Source organism: Dromiciops gliroides, chromosome 5 (assembly GCF_019393635.1).
Source record: "Dromiciops gliroides isolate mDroGli1 chromosome 5, mDroGli1.pri, whole genome shotgun sequence".
Lineage (NCBI taxonomy): Eukaryota > Metazoa > Chordata > Mammalia > Microbiotheria > Microbiotheriidae > Dromiciops > Dromiciops gliroides.
The window spans coordinates 29661538-29679184 of NC_057865.1; the positions used below are offsets into that span (position 1 = coordinate 29661538).

Consider the following 17647-nt stretch of genomic DNA (forward strand, 5'->3'; position numbering starts at 1 on the left):
TTTGGTTTTTTTAAAATCATAGATTCTAATCCTCAATTTAGAATTGGAAGGGACCTCAGAGGTCATCCATTCCAAGCCCATCATTTTGCACATGGAGAAACTGAGATCTGAAAGGGTAGTATGAATTGTCCAAGGTCACACAAGTAGAATGCAACAGAGCCAAGATTTAAACCAAAGCCCTCAGACTCCACAGCTATTGCCGTCACTAACATAAACATTTATTAAGTGACTGCTGTGTATGAGGCACTGTGCTAGGCACTGGGGACGCAAAGAGGAGAAATGATAGAAAATAGAACTCATTTTCTTTTTCCCCAAACCTCCCTTCTGACAAGGGCGCCCCTGTCCTCACAATCACCCAGACTCCTGACCTGAGTAACATTCTTGACTCCCCACTCTCTCTTACCCCTGTTGTTCATCCTTTCTCCTTTGGTTTTGAAGAGGTCTAATGACCTATTTGTTGCCAAATGTCATTTTTTCCTACAGTGAATCTAGTTAGATAGATAGATAGATAGACAGACAGACAGACAATAGATAGATAGGTAGATAAATGATAGATGATAGATAGACAGACAGATATAGATAGATGATAGACAGACAGACTGATATACACACATATACATATACATGTACATGCATGTAGATTCTGTGTGTATACATGCAAAAACATGTATGTATATACCCATATATACACATGCATACACACACATATCCTCTCTACTCAAATAGCCACCACCCAGATGCATCACCTTTCACCTGGAAAATTGTAACAACCTTCTGTTTGGTCTTCCTTCCTCAAGTCCACTCTAGTCCATCTTCTACTCCACTACCTTAACCATAGACCTGACCATATCATAACCACCACCACAACCACCACCACCATTCTACAAACTCCTGTGGCTCCCTACTACCACCAGGATCAAACACAAAACCCTCTCTCTGGTTTGTGAAGCCCATCGCAACCTCACCCTTTCCTACCTGTCCAATCTTCTTACACCTTACTCCCCTCCATGTTCTTTAGGATCCAGAAATACTGGCCTCCTTGCTGTTTTTCACACAGACAGAGCCTGTCTTTTCATCTTCTGTCCTCCATTCCTGGCTTGCTCTCCTCATCTCCACCTCCTGGCTTCTCTATATTCCTTCCAAATTCAGGTGAAATTCCATTTTTTCCAAGTCATTGCCCCCACTCTTGGTGCTTTGCCCCACTTAGAACTGTATTTTTCTTATATATACATTGTTTGCATGTTGTTTCCCCTGTTAGACTCTAAGATTCTTGAGGGCACTGTTTTTGCCTCTCATTGTACCTGCAGTGCCTGGCAGGTAGCAAGGGTTAAACTACAAGGTGCATAGAGTTGACCAGAGGGAGGAGAGGAGATACAATGCAGAAGTGATTAAGTATAACACAAGGTAGATATGACAGAGTGAGACACCCAGACCCAGCATTATAGAAAAATGTGCAAAGAATACTTTTGGCAATGGAAAAGGAAGTGATACATCCAGGAAGACTGAAAGAGGAGGTGACATTTGAGTTCAGCTTCAAAGGGAAAGAGAAAGGTTTTTAACAAGATGAAAACAGACCATTTCTGGAACCAAAGTGATGAATGGTGTGGAAAGAGCCAAGTAGGCAAAACATTCAGCTCAATGAATGCAACACCGGAAATGAAAATAACCACAATGATAACGAAACAATCAAAACTCAAGGGTGCCAAATTATAATGACCAAGCTCGGCTCCTTCCTCCCCTCTTCTTTACAATGTTGAGGAACCATGGGTATGGAATGCTGCGTCTATGTTCAACTTTTTTGGATGAGTTGCTTGGTTTTGTTGGGGGCTGTTTCTGTTTGTTGGGGTGGGTTTTTTTAATTTTTGTCATGAAGGATGGCTCAGGAAAGTACAGAAGGGATACCCCAGGAAATGCATGTGTTGTATAAGAAACAAAAGATAACAGTCCATATTAATTTTTTTTTCAACTGAATGTTACAGAAAGTCATACAATTTACCCTTCTCACCATACCAACCCCATCAAATGACTAGAGAGGTCAGTGGAAATCATGAAGCTTCTGAATGGCCCAAAGGCAAAGTCTTCATAAGATAAGACCTGGAGGAAACCGAAAGCTTCTAAATCCCTTAATAGAGAACTTTATGCAAAATTATTTTCCTACTAGTGTTGAGCTTCCAAAGCCAGCAGCTCTGGTAGCTACAGCAAACTCTATCCTCCTTACACTCCTTTCTGTTTTCTGGGTAATGTTAGCAGTCCCTGTTTCCCAAAGAAAAGCCCAGTAGGAGTTCTTGCAGAATGGATTGTAAGCTCCCAGAGGGCAAGAACTGTTTTGTTGGGTTTTGGTTTTTGTTAGAGTAAACACTAAATGCCTGTTGATTGGAAAGAAAAGAATGGATGGTTCTGCAGGAAAATGGGAGGAATGCAAGTGCTTTAAGAGTGGTGATGGGGGGCAGCTAGGTGGCGCAGTGGATAAAGCACTGGCCCTGGATTCAGGAGGACCTGAGTTCAAAGCCAGCCTCAGACACTTGACACTTACTAGCTGTGTGACCCTGGGCAAGTCACTTAACCCTCATTGTCCTGCAAAAAAAAAAAAAAAAAGAGTGGTGATGGATTGGTAGGAGTAGAGAGAGCAAGCTGCTTATGAGAAACCTGTAAGGGATAGAGTGCTAAATCTGGAGCCAGAAGACCTGGGTTCCAATCCCACATCTCCTACTTTCTAGCTGCATGACTTTTGGCAAGACCCTTAACTCCTCTGTGGCTCAGGCAGCTCCCTAAGAATTATCTACTAATTAATAGGTTTCTATGTGCCTTCAATTAACCAATAAGCTTTGATTAAGTACCTACTATGTGCCAGGCACCGGACTTCATGCTGGGAGCACAAGTGCAAAGAATGGGACTATCCCCAACTGACAAGCAATGTATATTCTAATGCCTTGGTGGAAGGAATTCAATGCCCCACCCCATCCACCGCCATCACAGATCATGCTGGGATTCTCCCATGAATCTAAGAAAGCTAAAATGCACCTTAAAAATCAAATATCAGGGGTCAGCTAGGTGGCGCAGTGGGTAAAGCACCAGCCATGGATTCAGGAAGACCTGAGTTCAAATCCGGCCTCAGACACTTGATACTTGATACCTGTGTGACCCTGGGCAAGTCACTTAACCCTCAGTGCCCCGCAAAAAAACAAAAACAAAGCAAAACTCAAGTATCCTAGAATAGGACATGTTTATTTAGTTGGCCTGGTGCCCTTAAACTGTGATCTTTTTAATGTTGTGAATGAAATCTAATGACAAATGTATAACTCCTTCCCTTTTAGTAGTTATGCATTCATTTTTTTCAATTGCAAAACCATATTATGCCATCAAATCCATGAGATTCTGACATTTGCTTTTTTTATTTTGCAAGAAGAAGAAAAATGATCTTTACATGGATAATACCCTAGAGGGTTGAATAGAATGGCCAAGGTTCAAGCTGTCTATACTTCATCCCTAAAACAAAACCACCCAAATCTTTTCCTTTTCCTTTTATTATTTTTTTCAATTAACAAGCATTTATTTTATCTCCCTGCCATCCTCCTCACCCCTATCCCATCGTACAAAGAAAAAGGAAGCCTTTGTAAGAAATATGTAGTCAAGGGGGGCAAATTCCCCCAAATTAGCCACATCCAAAAGCGTGTCTATCCCCTTCTCTGTCTATCAGCAGTGAGTACTATTAGTATGCTTTAGAACTCTAAAATCATGGTTTGTTATATCAATCAGAATTCTAAAATCCTCCAAAATTTTTTTCTTTTTAATGTTGTCATTGTAGAAATTGTTTTCCTGTTTCTGTTCAGTTTGGACAGGTCTCCCCGGGTTCCTCTGAGATTCCATTTCATTATTTCTTCCCGTACAATAATATTCCATTACAATCATATACCATAATCGGTTTGGCCATTCCCCAATGGGTAGGCACCCTCTTAGTTTCTCATGGTTTTTGCTGTTACGAAAAGAGCTGCTATAAATATTTTTGAACACATGGGTCCTCTTCCTTTTTTCTTTGATTTCTTTGGAGGCCCACCACACCTAGCAATGGTATCACTGCATCAAAGGGTATGTGCATAGTTTAACGAGTTTGGGGCATAGCTCCCCATTGTGGGACAGAACAGCTGGACCCATTCATAGGTCTATTAGCAATGCATTAATGTGCCCATTTTACTATGACTCTCCATCATGTGTAATTTTCTCCTTTTGTCATCTTTGCCAATCTGATGGGTGAGATATGGAACTTCAGGGTTGCTTTGATTTTTATTTCTCTAATTATTAGAGATTTAGAAGGCTCCAACTTCCCCTTTCCAGCCTTACCTCATACCTCTCCCTCTCCCATATTCTGTTCTGCACCCAACTGTATTGTTGCCTTCCTCTCGTTCTCCTTCTGCCCTCCATCATCTCTATGCCTTCATTCCCACAGTCCTTTGGAATGAACAACACCATTTCTATTGGGTGAAGCCCCTTCCTTTCTTAAAGGTGCAGCTCTTCAGTGAAGCCTTCCTAGATGTTATCCCTCTCCCCCTCAGCTGCTAAATGCTCTTTCCCTTCTCAGATTTCTCATAGCACTTCTCCTTTGCTTTGCATTTATACTTCTCTGCCCCTAAAAGTTTCCAGCCTACTCCAAAACAGGTCATAAGTGGCCTTGGTGCCTTACACCAAATGGGACCCCAAAGTCCATCCAAAAACAGTTCTACAAACTAAAGAACACCACCACCACCCCCCAGCATGATTCAGAGTCATTCATAGAAAGGATTAGTTGGGTTTAGACTACATACTCCACTCCCCACCCCAGTCTCCCCACTCCACCCTCGACAAGAGTGAATGAGTTGGGGCTAGATATGATTTGATCATTAGGCAACTGTTCACCTCATTGGATCATAGGCTCATATTTCAAGAGTGAGAAGGAACCCTAAATATATCACTTCTAGCTACTATTAAAGAAAAGAAGAGGGGCAGCTAGGTGGCACAGTGGATGAAGCACCGACCCTGGAGTCAGGAGTACCTTGGATCAAATCCGGCCTCAGACACTTAACACTTACCAGCTTTGTGACCCTGGGCAAGTCACTTAACCCCAATTGCCTCACTAAAAAAAAAAAAAAAAGAAAGAAAAAGAAAGAGAAAAGAAGAGGCCCAGAGAGGTGAAAGGTCACAAGCTATGATTCAAACCTAGTCCTCTGATTCTAAATTCAGTTGAATGTCACTGGTGGTGTTTGTTGTTCAGTCATGTCCAACTCTTCATGATCCCATTTGGGGTTTTCTTGACAAAGATATTGAAGTGCTTTGTCATTTCCTTCTCCAGCTCATTTTACAGATGAGAAAACTAAGGCAAATAGGGTTAGGTGATTTGTACAGGAACACACAGCTAAGTAAGTATTTGAGGATGGATTTTGAGTCTTCCTGACTCCAGGCCTGGCACTCCATACACTGTGCCACCTAGCCCTGAGTAGAGTTGTTCTATTTAAGCATATCTTATATCACATAGGCTGGTGTGCCTCTGAACTACTTAGTCACAAGGACCATTTCTTACATCCTTAAAAATTATTCCTGGGGGACAGCTAGATGGCACAGTGGATAAAGCACTGGCCCTGGATTCAGGGGTACCAGAGTTCAAATCCAGCCTCAGACACTTGACACTTACTAGCTGTGTGACCCTGGGCAAGTCACTTAACCATCATTGCCCTACCAAAAAAAAATTATTCCTGGGGGCAGCTAGGTGGCTCAGTGGATAAAACACTGGCCCTGGATTCAGGAGTACCAGAGTTCAAATCTGACCTCAGACACTTGACACTTACTAGCTGTGTGACCCTGGATAAGTCACTTAACCCTCATTGCTCCACAAAATAAATACATACATACATACATACATACATACATACATACATACATACATACATAAAAGTATTCCTTCCTTGCATCCTTCCTTCCTTATTTGCTTCCCAAATATCACATTGGCAACCCCAAATTATCTTCCAGAGCCCCATGAGAGGAAGGCATTCTGGTGGGAAGGATGGAGCTTTGAGATAGGATTCTAGAGAGGCATAAGTCAAGAGGAACCTTGCAGGCATGATAGACAGAATCCAATAGAAGACATATTGGCATAAGCCAAGGACTACCTACCAAGAGGACCTGGAGGAGCTACCCAGCCCATCAGCATTCATCAAAGCAGAGAGTAAGCTTCTTGAGACCAGGAACTATTGTTTTATATCTTCCAGTCCCCAGCACCTAGCTCGGTGCCTGGCATATAATGAATACTTAGTAAATGTTACTTGAAATGAATTAAAAATATCCCCCAAATAATAAGTCCCATTTCTATGACGCCTTATGGTTTCTGAGTAATAATAATGATAGCTAATATTAGTATTAACTATTATATAAATACAATTATATTACATGTTATATTACATACTGCTTATATTGTATCAATATGTTAATATAATATAAATAAATCTATATTAATAATATTAACAATTATTAATAGCAATAGCCAATACTTACAAAGTGCTTTTGGGTTTGTAAAGCCCTTTGTCTACTTTCTCCTTTGATCCTCACAATAACCCTGTGAGGGGGATGGTTTTATCATCCCTGCTTAGCAAATGAGGAAGCTCAGGGTCACAGAGCTAAAAAGTACCCAAGACGGGATTTGAACTGCCATCTTCCTGGCTCCAAGTCCCATGATCCACTCACTCTACCTGCCTCTGTTCTCACCCCATTGAGGGCAGATCTTTCTACTGTAAGCTTTTCACTCTCCAGGCCATCACTGTATCTTCTCACAAGACCCTGGATAAATGTTTGTTAAACAACAATCTGGGCTCACCATGGTGCCATGACAAGCTGGAGCTGAGCCCAAGGCTTCTGAGTCATCATCGAGAAGACCCATGAATAGTGCTGGGAAAGGGGGTAACTCATGTGGAGCCTTCATCCACATCTTGGGCTTAGGATCATATGCCCGACTCTTGTTACCTAAACACACTCATCCACAAAGAGGGAATGAGCTGCATAGACTTCTGGGCACCTTTTTCCTTTCACCTCTCCAGTCACTAAACATTTATTAAGCACCTACTATGTGCCAAGCCCATCACCACAGTGACCTTTTTCAACCTTTCACTCCACCAGTGTACATTTAAGCCCCTATGGTTCTGCCTCATGCTGAGCACATTTATTTACAAAAATTGGTTGAAAACTGTGTCATGGATTGAAGAAAACAACAATAATAACTCAAGGCACTGAGCCCTGTGAAGAAAAACTTTACTCTGTGGTCAGTGGTTTAAATTCTCCCCACCCTACAAGCTGCTCATCTCAACCACTCCCTCTAAACACCCAGAGAACTCTTAAGCAGCACGAAGAACAACATGAAAGGGATATGGATTCCTTCCTCTGCCATCCATGCTAATAAACACAACATCAATTAGCTCAGGTGGTATTTTCTTGCAAGAGTTAAATATGGCAACCCATTCACTAAGTGGATTCAATGGGAGTGATGTCATCCCACAATGGAGAACATTAGTTACTGGAGCCAGGACTAATTGTGGGGGCGTCGCCCAGCTTGGTCTGACGATGAAAATGAACTGAATTATACAGAAACTCCGTGTAATTCCTCCTGCACCAAATTCAAGTGGGCCACTCCTTCTAGCCAAGAAGGATATTGGGGTGGGGGGTAAAGTTTCCCATGATTAGCTCTCATCCTCTTGCTAACTCTAGCTAGAAAGAAGCAGCTAAAATTGGAGGCAATGACTGTACAGTTTTTCCTTTAAAGTAAGTTAAGAAATGTGTTGCCCTGTAGGATAGACCCATAATCATCTTTTAGGTCAAGTGTTCTTCACTTGGGATCCATGTACTTTTAAAAACAATTTTTGATAACTATATTTCAATATAATTGGTTTCCATTGTAATCATACACATTTTATTTTGCATATTTAAAAACATTCTGAGTGGGAGTCCATGGGTTTTGCCAGATTGTCAAGAGGGTCCATGACCTCAAAAAATCAGGACCCCCGCCTCATTCTATGTCTCTCTAGACATGACTAAAGAGCAGTTAGTGATGAAAGATCATGAACATAATTTTTCAGGTGAATTGTACTTTTCAGAGATATATATATATGTACACACACATACACAGAATATTACATATACGTGTGCATATATATATATATATATATATAAATTTTTTCTTTGGTCTGTTTATGGAGAATAGCTACTTTTCATAGATTCTCAAAGTTTAAAGGGTTCATAGAAATAACAAGATCATAGATCATAAACTAGAAAAGACTTTTCAAAACATTGAATCCTCACCAACACCATATTACAGATGAAGAAATTGAGATTCAGAAGAATTAAATGACTTGTCCAAGTTCACTCAGATGGTCAGCAAAAGCAGCAGGATTTAAGCCCAGGAAATGTTTATAGTCCACCCTGCATCTTCCTACGCATGCAGTCTCCCACCCAGGACAATAATCTTCATTTTGATACCCCTTTGACAAGGAAAGTAGAATTTTCTGTTCCCTTTCCTTTTGGGGAGCCATGAAATAGATGAATCAGTCTGCACATGTTCACATTTTTTGATTGGTTTAAAAACATCCATCCCAAGAATTTTGTAGGCTTGTATTCATTCAGAGGGCAAGGAACAAAGGACTGGATTTTTTTTTTTCACCAATGCGGATGGAATTTTCCCGAAGTACAGCTGACTCAACTATTCAGAGAAGAGAATAAAAGCGGCAACATGGCCTACCCAAAAGCCGATCTGTCAACCAAATATGCGCTTTAAGCATAAAGTGGAAGCAAAAGAATTTCCATTTGAACTGTCGAGCTAAATGGAGAAGGAAGCACAGAAAACAACAGCTGTAGAAATCATTGCAGAAGCTGCCAGTCGGAGTCGATGACGCTGCAGTCTCTCACTCCCAACAGCAGCCTGGGCAGTAGAGGCACAGAGGGTGGCGGAGTTGGCAGCTTTGCGAAGTCCGTCTTTAAGCCTTATTCAATTGGAATCAGCAAGAGGTTAAGCCCCACCCTGGTCCATCACAAAAACTCAGTCCCTGCCCTCCCAGAGCTTATAAGGTTCTGCCAGAGAGGAAAACACACACACACACACACACACACACACACACACACACACACACACACAATATATCCAAAGTCTGAAGTCACTGGTGTGTTGGAGTCCTTGAAGCATTCCCACAAATGATGGCCGTGAAAGATACCTACTGTTCTTGTTTTGTTTTTTTGTTTTGGGGGTTTTTTGGACAGGGCAATGAGGGTTAAGTGACTTGCCCAGGGTCACACAGCTAGTAAGTGTCAAGTGTCTGGAGGCAGGATTTGAACTCAGGTCCTCCTGAATCCAGGGCCAGTACTGTATCCACTGCTCCACCTAGCTGCCCGATACCTACTGTTCTTAACCAAAATGGGTTCCAGAGAACATGGAAAGGGAGAGATGGGGGAAGCCCAAAGGACTGGCCTCCCTTCATCTCCTTCATCAGCTGGATGCCCTGGGAGAAACCTGAGACACCACCAAGCCTAAAAGGGCACACATTTCCATAGGGCATCTCTTCTATAACCTTCCTGACAGCCACAAGTGGAGAGAGGTAAGGGTGGAAGGGCATTAGTAAATCTAATACTTTGTTATGTCAAGGGCAGTCATAGGCCCCATCATGGTCTTTTTGCACCAACAGCTCAAAAAAAAAAAAAAAATCCGAGAATTGAGCAACAGCCAGATTGTTCAGCTTTTGAAAGGTCATTCTGCACACCCAAAGAAAAGCCAGAGTGGTTATTCCCAGGCTGCCCGAATTCATATCAGGTCAGCAGCCAAAGTGACCTTAGTTTTTTCATACTGATGCTACCCAAGCAAGACTCAAGTTCATCACCCCAAATGGCATCTCCCTTTCCTTTTCCTGATTATGCTTTAATGATACCCCCCCCAAAAAAATGACCCACGGCAAGTCTGAATAACTGAGAGTTGTCCTTGAAATCCATCAAGTTCACAGAATCTTAGAACTAGAAGAAGGCTTCGGAGATTTATTTGACAGATGGGGAAAAGGAAGTCCGGAAAGCCTGAGTGACTTTCCCAAATAAATCTTTCGTTAAATGTTTGGTTTTGAGCCGTTCGTGCCTCAGAAATCATTTTTACCCTTGTGCAGATATGAAACTAGCCAAATATTTTATCTCTTATTTTCCTTTCAAAGCCAAAGTTTCTGTTCATAATGAGACCCAGAATGCAAGGATTCAGTTCCAAAGAGACTTTGAGAGAAAATTATGTGTGAAGAAACAGCATAGTAGAATGAGAAATGCGGCACATTAGGCAACAGGAGGGTTGGCACCACTCCTAACCGGCTCTGTGTTGGGGCAAGTCACCCAACTGCATGATACCTTACTATCCACAACTATAAAATAGAACAAAAATAAAAGTAATAACGCCACCTCATACTTGGCAGAAAATGTGGGCTACCATTAAATAAGAGCTTGATTTGAACTTCTGAGAATAAAGTCCCTATGTAAATTAAAGTTGGTGGATTATAGAATTTAAATCGGGAATGGGTTTTAGAAATTATCTAGGGGAGCAGCTAGATGGCACAGTGGATAAAGCACCAGCCCTGGATTCAGGAGGACCTGAGTTCAAATTCAGCCTCAGACACAGGCAAGTCACTTAACCCTTATTGCCCCATGCAAAAACAAACAAAACAGAAACAAACAAACAAAAAACCCTCTCTAAGTGGGGGCAGCTAGGTGGCACAGTGGATAAAGCACCAGTCCTGGATTCAGGAGGACCCGAGTTCAAATTCGGCCTCAGACACTTGACACTCACTAGCTGTGTGACCCTGGGCAAGTCACTTAACCCTCATTGCCCCACCAAAAAAAAAGAAAGAAAGAAAGAAAGAAATTATCCAGAAAAATATTTTATAGATGGGCCTAAAGAAGTGAAAGTAGTCAACTGAGGGAGTACTTATTTCCTAGGGGCTTAATTTCCAACTCTTTCTTGATTCTAAACTTGGTATATCAAATGAGGGAGTAAATGTTTTCTTTCCTAAACTTAATAAGATAGTAATTTGTTCCTTCCCACTTGAGTAAACCTTAGATATTTCTCAGAAACAACCTGATTTTCTAGTCCTTCTTGGGCCAATTATCAACCCAAAGACAGAAAAAAGGTGAGGGATGAAGCTTTTAAAAATACACACATATGCATATACATATATATGTATATATGCATGCATCTGTGTGTACATGAGTATACGTATATATCCATGTGTATATTGATTGCATGTGTGTATATAGAAATGTATGTATTAATATATGTATATGCATGAGTATATTTATATAGAGATGTATATACAGGTACATATATGTGTGTATATGCATATATACACACATGTTATTCAGGTCTTTAAGATGTTTGTTTTTATAACAAGTTTTTTCCCTGGACTCTTCTTCTTTCCCAGCTTCCCAATCAAAACAATACAATATCTCTATCCTCTCCTCTTCTTCCTCTTCTTTTCCATCAATCAAACATATCCAGATCCTACCTCATCCAGAAAGCCTTCCTTGACTAACTGAAAGAGGCAACAATTTCCTCATCATGCCCAGTTGTAATATATGATTCCAGTGATCTTTTTTACTTGTTATTATTATTGTTAGGTTATCAGTCATGACCCCTGTTGGGGTTTTCTTGACAAAGACATTGGAGTGGTCTGCCATTTTCTTCTCCAGCTGATTTTACAGATGAGGAAACTGAGGCCAACAGGGTGAAATGACTTGCCCAGGTCACAATGTTATTAAGTATCTCAAGCTAGATTTGAACTCAGTTCTCCTGACTCCAAATCCTGTACTCTTTCCATTGTACCAACTAGTTGCCTTTTTTTAAACTTGGTACTCCCAATAAAACCATCCTAAATAAAATCCCAGTCACAGATCTCCCCACCCAAAAAAATGTGTATAAAGGAACTGAAATGAAAAAAGAACAAATATGTCATATTTGTTTTACAGCAAAGCGAACCAAAAAAACACCACAAAGGATGGTTTCCCACATCTGTAGCTATTAATCGTTAGAAATATCCAGCCTGTTTTGAAATCCTTGGTCTCTGTAAGGTGTCATCCAAATTTCCAGACATATGCTGTGCAGTATTTTCCATTGATTTTTCATTCCCCTGTTCACCATTGTACTGGAACAATATGGAAACATCAGCCCAGCTTGTTTATACACAGTTCAATCAATTCAGCGTTTTCACCTCCTTTGTATGAGACACCGCGCCACGTTCTAAGAATGACAAAGATGGGCAAACTATGGTCTCTGCACTAGAGAAGCTTCCACAGCTGCTTCTTTTTTTTTTAATGGGGCAATGAGGATTAAGTGACTTGCCCAGGGTCACACAGCCAGTAAGTGTCAAGTGTCTGAGGCAGGATTTGAACTCAGGTCCTCCTGAATCCAGGGCCGGTGCTTTATCCACTGCTCCACTTAGCTGCCCCCTTCTACAGCTTCTTTAAAGACTTAAAGAAATCTTTCTGGATGAATAAAAGAGCTAAGATGAAGAGAGAAATAATTACAGTCTAATACAGGACTAAGGGGTAAAACACTGGCCCTGGTGTTCTATATAGGTATATGTGTATATACCTATGTACAGATACACGAATATATGCATATGTAGGTTCTGTGTGTCCACATGTACCCTCCATACGTACGCCTAGAGAGAGAGAATTTTACATAAATAATCAAAGCTATACTTCTGTGGACTATCACCAAAAAATCATTCCTGTACTTAAGTGATATAGGTATCTATAAATACATATATTCAGTGTGCGTCTGCATGTGTATTCATGTTGTGTGGGATAGTGGAGGACCGTTGTACTTGGAGTCAGAAGACATGGGTTCAAATCTTGCCCGTGACTCTTCCTAGCCATGTGCAATCTCTTCACTGAATCCTTGTGTCTCTCAGAAGAACTCTCTAGAACGTCTCTCCTGAATCATAGCCCAGCGGAGGTCTGCACAGGTAGGGGGAGAGGGTTGAAATCTGCATAAGTGGAGGGATTACCCTCACTGCAGAAATCACAGATCCTTCATATGCACATAAACTAAACAAAATAAAACAAATTCCAAATGTTCCTCGTAGGAATCTAAGCATAGGTCCTGTCCTACGTTCAGAAATTAACCACACCTCATGCCTTAGTAACCGGGGCATTTGCCCTGAAACATGTATAAAGCAAGTTAACATAAACAGTGCTTTCAGGTAACATATGTCATGAGCTCTTATGAGGCATCCCAGAGGAGCACAAGTCAAGATTAGAAGTAGGTTTGCCACAGCCCTGACTTATTGTTGTTGTCCAGTCATTTCAGTAGTTTCCAACTCCTTGTGACCCCGTTGGGGGTTTTCTTGGCAAAGACACTGCAGTGGTTCACCATTTTCTTCTCCTGCTCATTTTACAGATGAGAAAACCGAGGCAAACAGGGGGAAGTGATTTCTCTAGGGTCACACAGCTGGTAAGTGTCAGAGGCCAGATTTGAAGTTGGGCAGATGAGTCTTTCTGACCCCAGGCCCAGCATTATCCATTAAACCATTTTAGGATAATAGTGTTGGTGATTTAGGACATACCCAGTACAGGAAGTCCCTAGACCTTATTTAGTCCATCCCTCTACTTGAAGGCAGGGGATACAGAGGAAGGACTCAGGATGGAGAGTCTGAGGCTGCAATCCTAGTTATCATACCTACTCCCTGAGAGGATGTCAGCAACTATTCTGAACTTCAGTTTCTTCATCTACAAAATAAAAGGGTTGCACCAAATGGCCGGCAAGGTCTCCTCCAGCTCCAGTTTTGTGAACCCTTGACTGACCAAAGAGCATCATGGGAAAATCAAGGCTCTTGGTGCAGAAAGAAGTCCCAGAAGAGGGCAAGGAAAATAATTAAAATAATGAACGGAAGAGAATAAAATAAGTATTCCGAATTAGTCAAACTGGATACAACTAATAACAATGATAACCAACCTTTATAGGTTTGCAAAGTGCTTTATATATGTTCACTCATGTGATCCTCACACAACCCTGGGAGGTAAGTGCTGTTATTATCTCCATTTTATAGATGAAGAAACTGAAGCAAAGAGGGCTAAGTGATTTGCCCGGGGTCACACAGCAAATATATGTCTGAGCAAGATTCGAACTCAGGTCTTTTAGACTCCAAGTCTCATGTTCTGTCTGCTGTGCCTTAGCAATTCATCCTGGAACGTTATGAGATGACTTAGTAACTGTCTTCTTACATGTAAAGGGAAGTAATAGGGAGAATGAGAAGCAGGGTGAAACAGTGAATAGCGATTTGGTCTCAGAATCCAAATCCCGCCTCAGACACCTGTGAGCTGTGTGTCTCTGGACAAGTGAATAAACCTCTTAGTGCTCGCAGGCAACTCCAAGACTAAGCTGCAGAGCAGATAGAGACCTTCATTGGTAGGAGGGAGTTAAGTCACTAGGAGTGCCCAATCCAAGTGAGGTCACAGGTCTGGACCCAAAAAATCCAAAATAATAAATAGGGAAGGATGAATATAAGCCCTTGCAGGGGTTGCTACAAGAAGAAATTAATTTAGATGCTGCAGAAGAGATTTATGGTCATCACAGGGTCTTAGAAATGATCTTAAAAAGCCAAAAGTAAAATCTGTCCATCCTTTAAGGAACTTAGAGCCTATCCAGGAGAGACAGACTACATGTATATATAGGATCTTAGGTTTAGAGCCAGAAGGATCCTTTGAGGTTATCCAATCCAGCCCTCTCATTTCATATATGAGGAAACTTTGACCCGTAGAGATTCAGTGACTAGCCCGAGGCTACACAGGCGGTCAGGATTTGAACTCAGATCTGATCTCCAAGATCAGTAGACCAAAGTCAATGATCCAGAGGACAAAATTACACATATGGTCATTTGGAGGACAATGGGGATGGCATTAACAGCTAGGAGGGCTCAGGAAATACTTCACGCCAAAGATGGCTTTGCATTCTTTTGACTTGACTTTAAGCAATTGTTGTATTACCAATTTCCATTTGCTTGAGAATGAAAATGTAACATGAACAAGGGAATGTCTGCATTGTGATGTCATAAGCTGGATCATCCTGGGGTGATCCCTGGGAATCTGTGTAAAGCTGTATTTGGTGCCTAGACTCTTTTTTTGGGTTGTTGTTTTTTGGGTTTTTTTGTTGTTTTTTTTTATGTTTTGGGTTTTTTTTACAGGGCAGTGAGGGTTAAGTGACTTGCCCAGGGTCACACAGCTAGTAAGTGTCAAGTACCTGAGGCTGGATTTGAATTCAGGTCCTCCTGAATCCAGAGCCAGTGCTTTATCCACTGCACCACCTGGCTGCCCCCAGGTACCCAGACTCTTAAAAAAAAAAAAAAAAGAACACTGCTCTGTGTTTATGTGTGTTATTGACCCTTCATGAAGGGTTCAAAAGGCTGAGTAATCACTGACCCCCAATAAGAAAGAAGATGGTTATCTCACCAAGAAGGCAGGACCTGAGTATTTGAAATGAAAGCTAGACCTGAAGACCCTCGGTGTCCTTTCTGGGAATTTGAGTGCTTTGACCCAGTTCCCAAGAAGGATGCCTGTAGCTGAGACTAAAACTGGAAATAAACTGAAGCAGAAGGTTCTGGGACTGGTTTGCTCTAGTTGAGGGCCAATGGGTCTGCCAGCTTGCTTGAAACCGTCTCCACCCCTCACCCAGGCTGTCCTTGTTCCAGAAGTGTGTGTTTGGTCACAAAGGGACTGGATGAGAGGGTGTGGGTGGACCAAGCATCAGAAAAACAACAGAAAATACATTCCATGAAGTCACTTTGACAAGAAGTGCTGCCCAATGGTCTCCACAGGCAGATTGACAGTATTTGGTAGGGCCAAGGACTTTCCAACAAGAAATAACAATAATAAAAAAAAAATTGCTGACATTTACAAAGTGCTTTTACATGAATATTTCCCTTGAGTCTCCCAACAACCAGCGGCAGCAAAGTGGTCTAGGAGGTGGAATGTTGGAATTGTATTTAGGAAGACCCAAGATCAAATCCTATATCACTTACTATGTGACTCTGGACAAATCCCTTAAGCCTTCCCAGACTCAGTTTCTTCATCTTAAAAAATGAGAGGGACTATGAACTCAATGGACTCCCAGGTTTCTTCTAGCCCTAAATCTATGATTCTGTGAAACCAAGGAGGTCATTACTATAGATATTATTGTCCCATTAAGATGAGGCTCATGGTAGGATTTGAACCCCAGTCTTCCATAGGATCCCAGACTCTAAGTTCAGCGACTTCCTCTATATAAAATGAGATCTAGTATAGTCACAAAACCACCATATAGAAACAAAGAGATATGTTTGCTTATAGTCACAACTTCCTGCACATAGTAGGTACTCAACATATATAACTTTGATTTTGTACGTTTCAAAGTTATACCTTTCACCTGAGTACCTTCATTTATGATACATATATTACCTAATAAGCTTTGTGGGTATATACCATATGTTTTATATATTATTCTAGTGCTATATATGATTAGCTATTATTTGTTATTATTAGATCAGGGGAATGTCATAGATATAGTTTGTATTTCAGCAAAGCATTTGATTCTTCTTGTGGTGAAGGTGGAATGATGTGGATTGGCCAATAATAGGACGATGAGATGGGGTTTAGAGCTAGTTGGGTGGCAGGTCCTTTCCACTCAAGTATCTCAAGGATCCGTGCTCTACCCTGGACCATGTACACATTTATCAGTGACTTGGATAAAGGAGATTTCATCAATGTGCTGATGACACCAAGTCAGGAAGGAGACTGATAGATTTAAGGTTGAATAGGAACTTCAAGAACATAGGATCATAGTATCAGATTTCAAGCTACAAGGAAACTGAGAGGTCATCCTGTTCAATCTCCTACTTTATCTATGAGGAAACTGAGGCCCAGAGAACACAAGTGACTTGCCCAGGGTGACAGGTATAGTAAATGTCTGGGGATGGATTAGAACCCAGCTCTTCCTGGCTCCAGGTACAAGGTTCCGTCTAATTTTACAATGAGGGAAAATGAGGCCTGTTGGGTTATGGACTTCATGGTCATTCATTAACGATGGCTCCCCTGATTGGTAAATTAGGCCAGGGCCTCTTGGACCCAAATGGTCCTAAGACTTTTATCTCAACACCAGCCCTGGAGTCAGGAGGACCTGAGTTCAAATCCAGCCTTAGACACTTAACACTTACTAGCTGTGTGATCCTGGGCAAGTCACTTAACCCTAATTGCCTCACTAAAAAAAAAAAAAAAAAGACTTTTATCTCTTCTAATGAAATCCTCTTCCCAGAGAAGAGACTCAGTAATCTGATGTTCACCCTTCCGCTTTCGGAGAGTGGCTCTTTGAAGGATATGAGAAGCTGTCCCGGAGCTGCTGAAAGCCATGTACACCGCCATGTTGGATCGCATAACCATCATGACTTTCAAATTTTAGCAGCACTCTGGGATGTCCTTGGACATCATACCTGTGTGCATGGAGCCTGTGAAATTCCGTAGAGGTCAGAACCTTTCCTTCCCTGTCATCTTTTTATTTTTCCACTTTCCAGAGCTGCTAATCTCATGGGATTGGCCAGGAAAGAGAGAGAATGCTACAACCTGTTTGGCATTTTCATAAGCAAAATGCATT

The 17647-nt window shown here is 41.4% G+C and overlaps 1 protein-coding gene across 5 annotated transcripts in view; it reads left to right on the top strand.

Moving 5' to 3' along the window:
* THRB (thyroid hormone receptor beta) overlaps positions 1-17647 on the top strand; it is a 440576-nt gene that overhangs the window by 254519 nt on the left and 168410 nt on the right. The gene's annotated exons all lie outside the window — the stretch shown is intronic.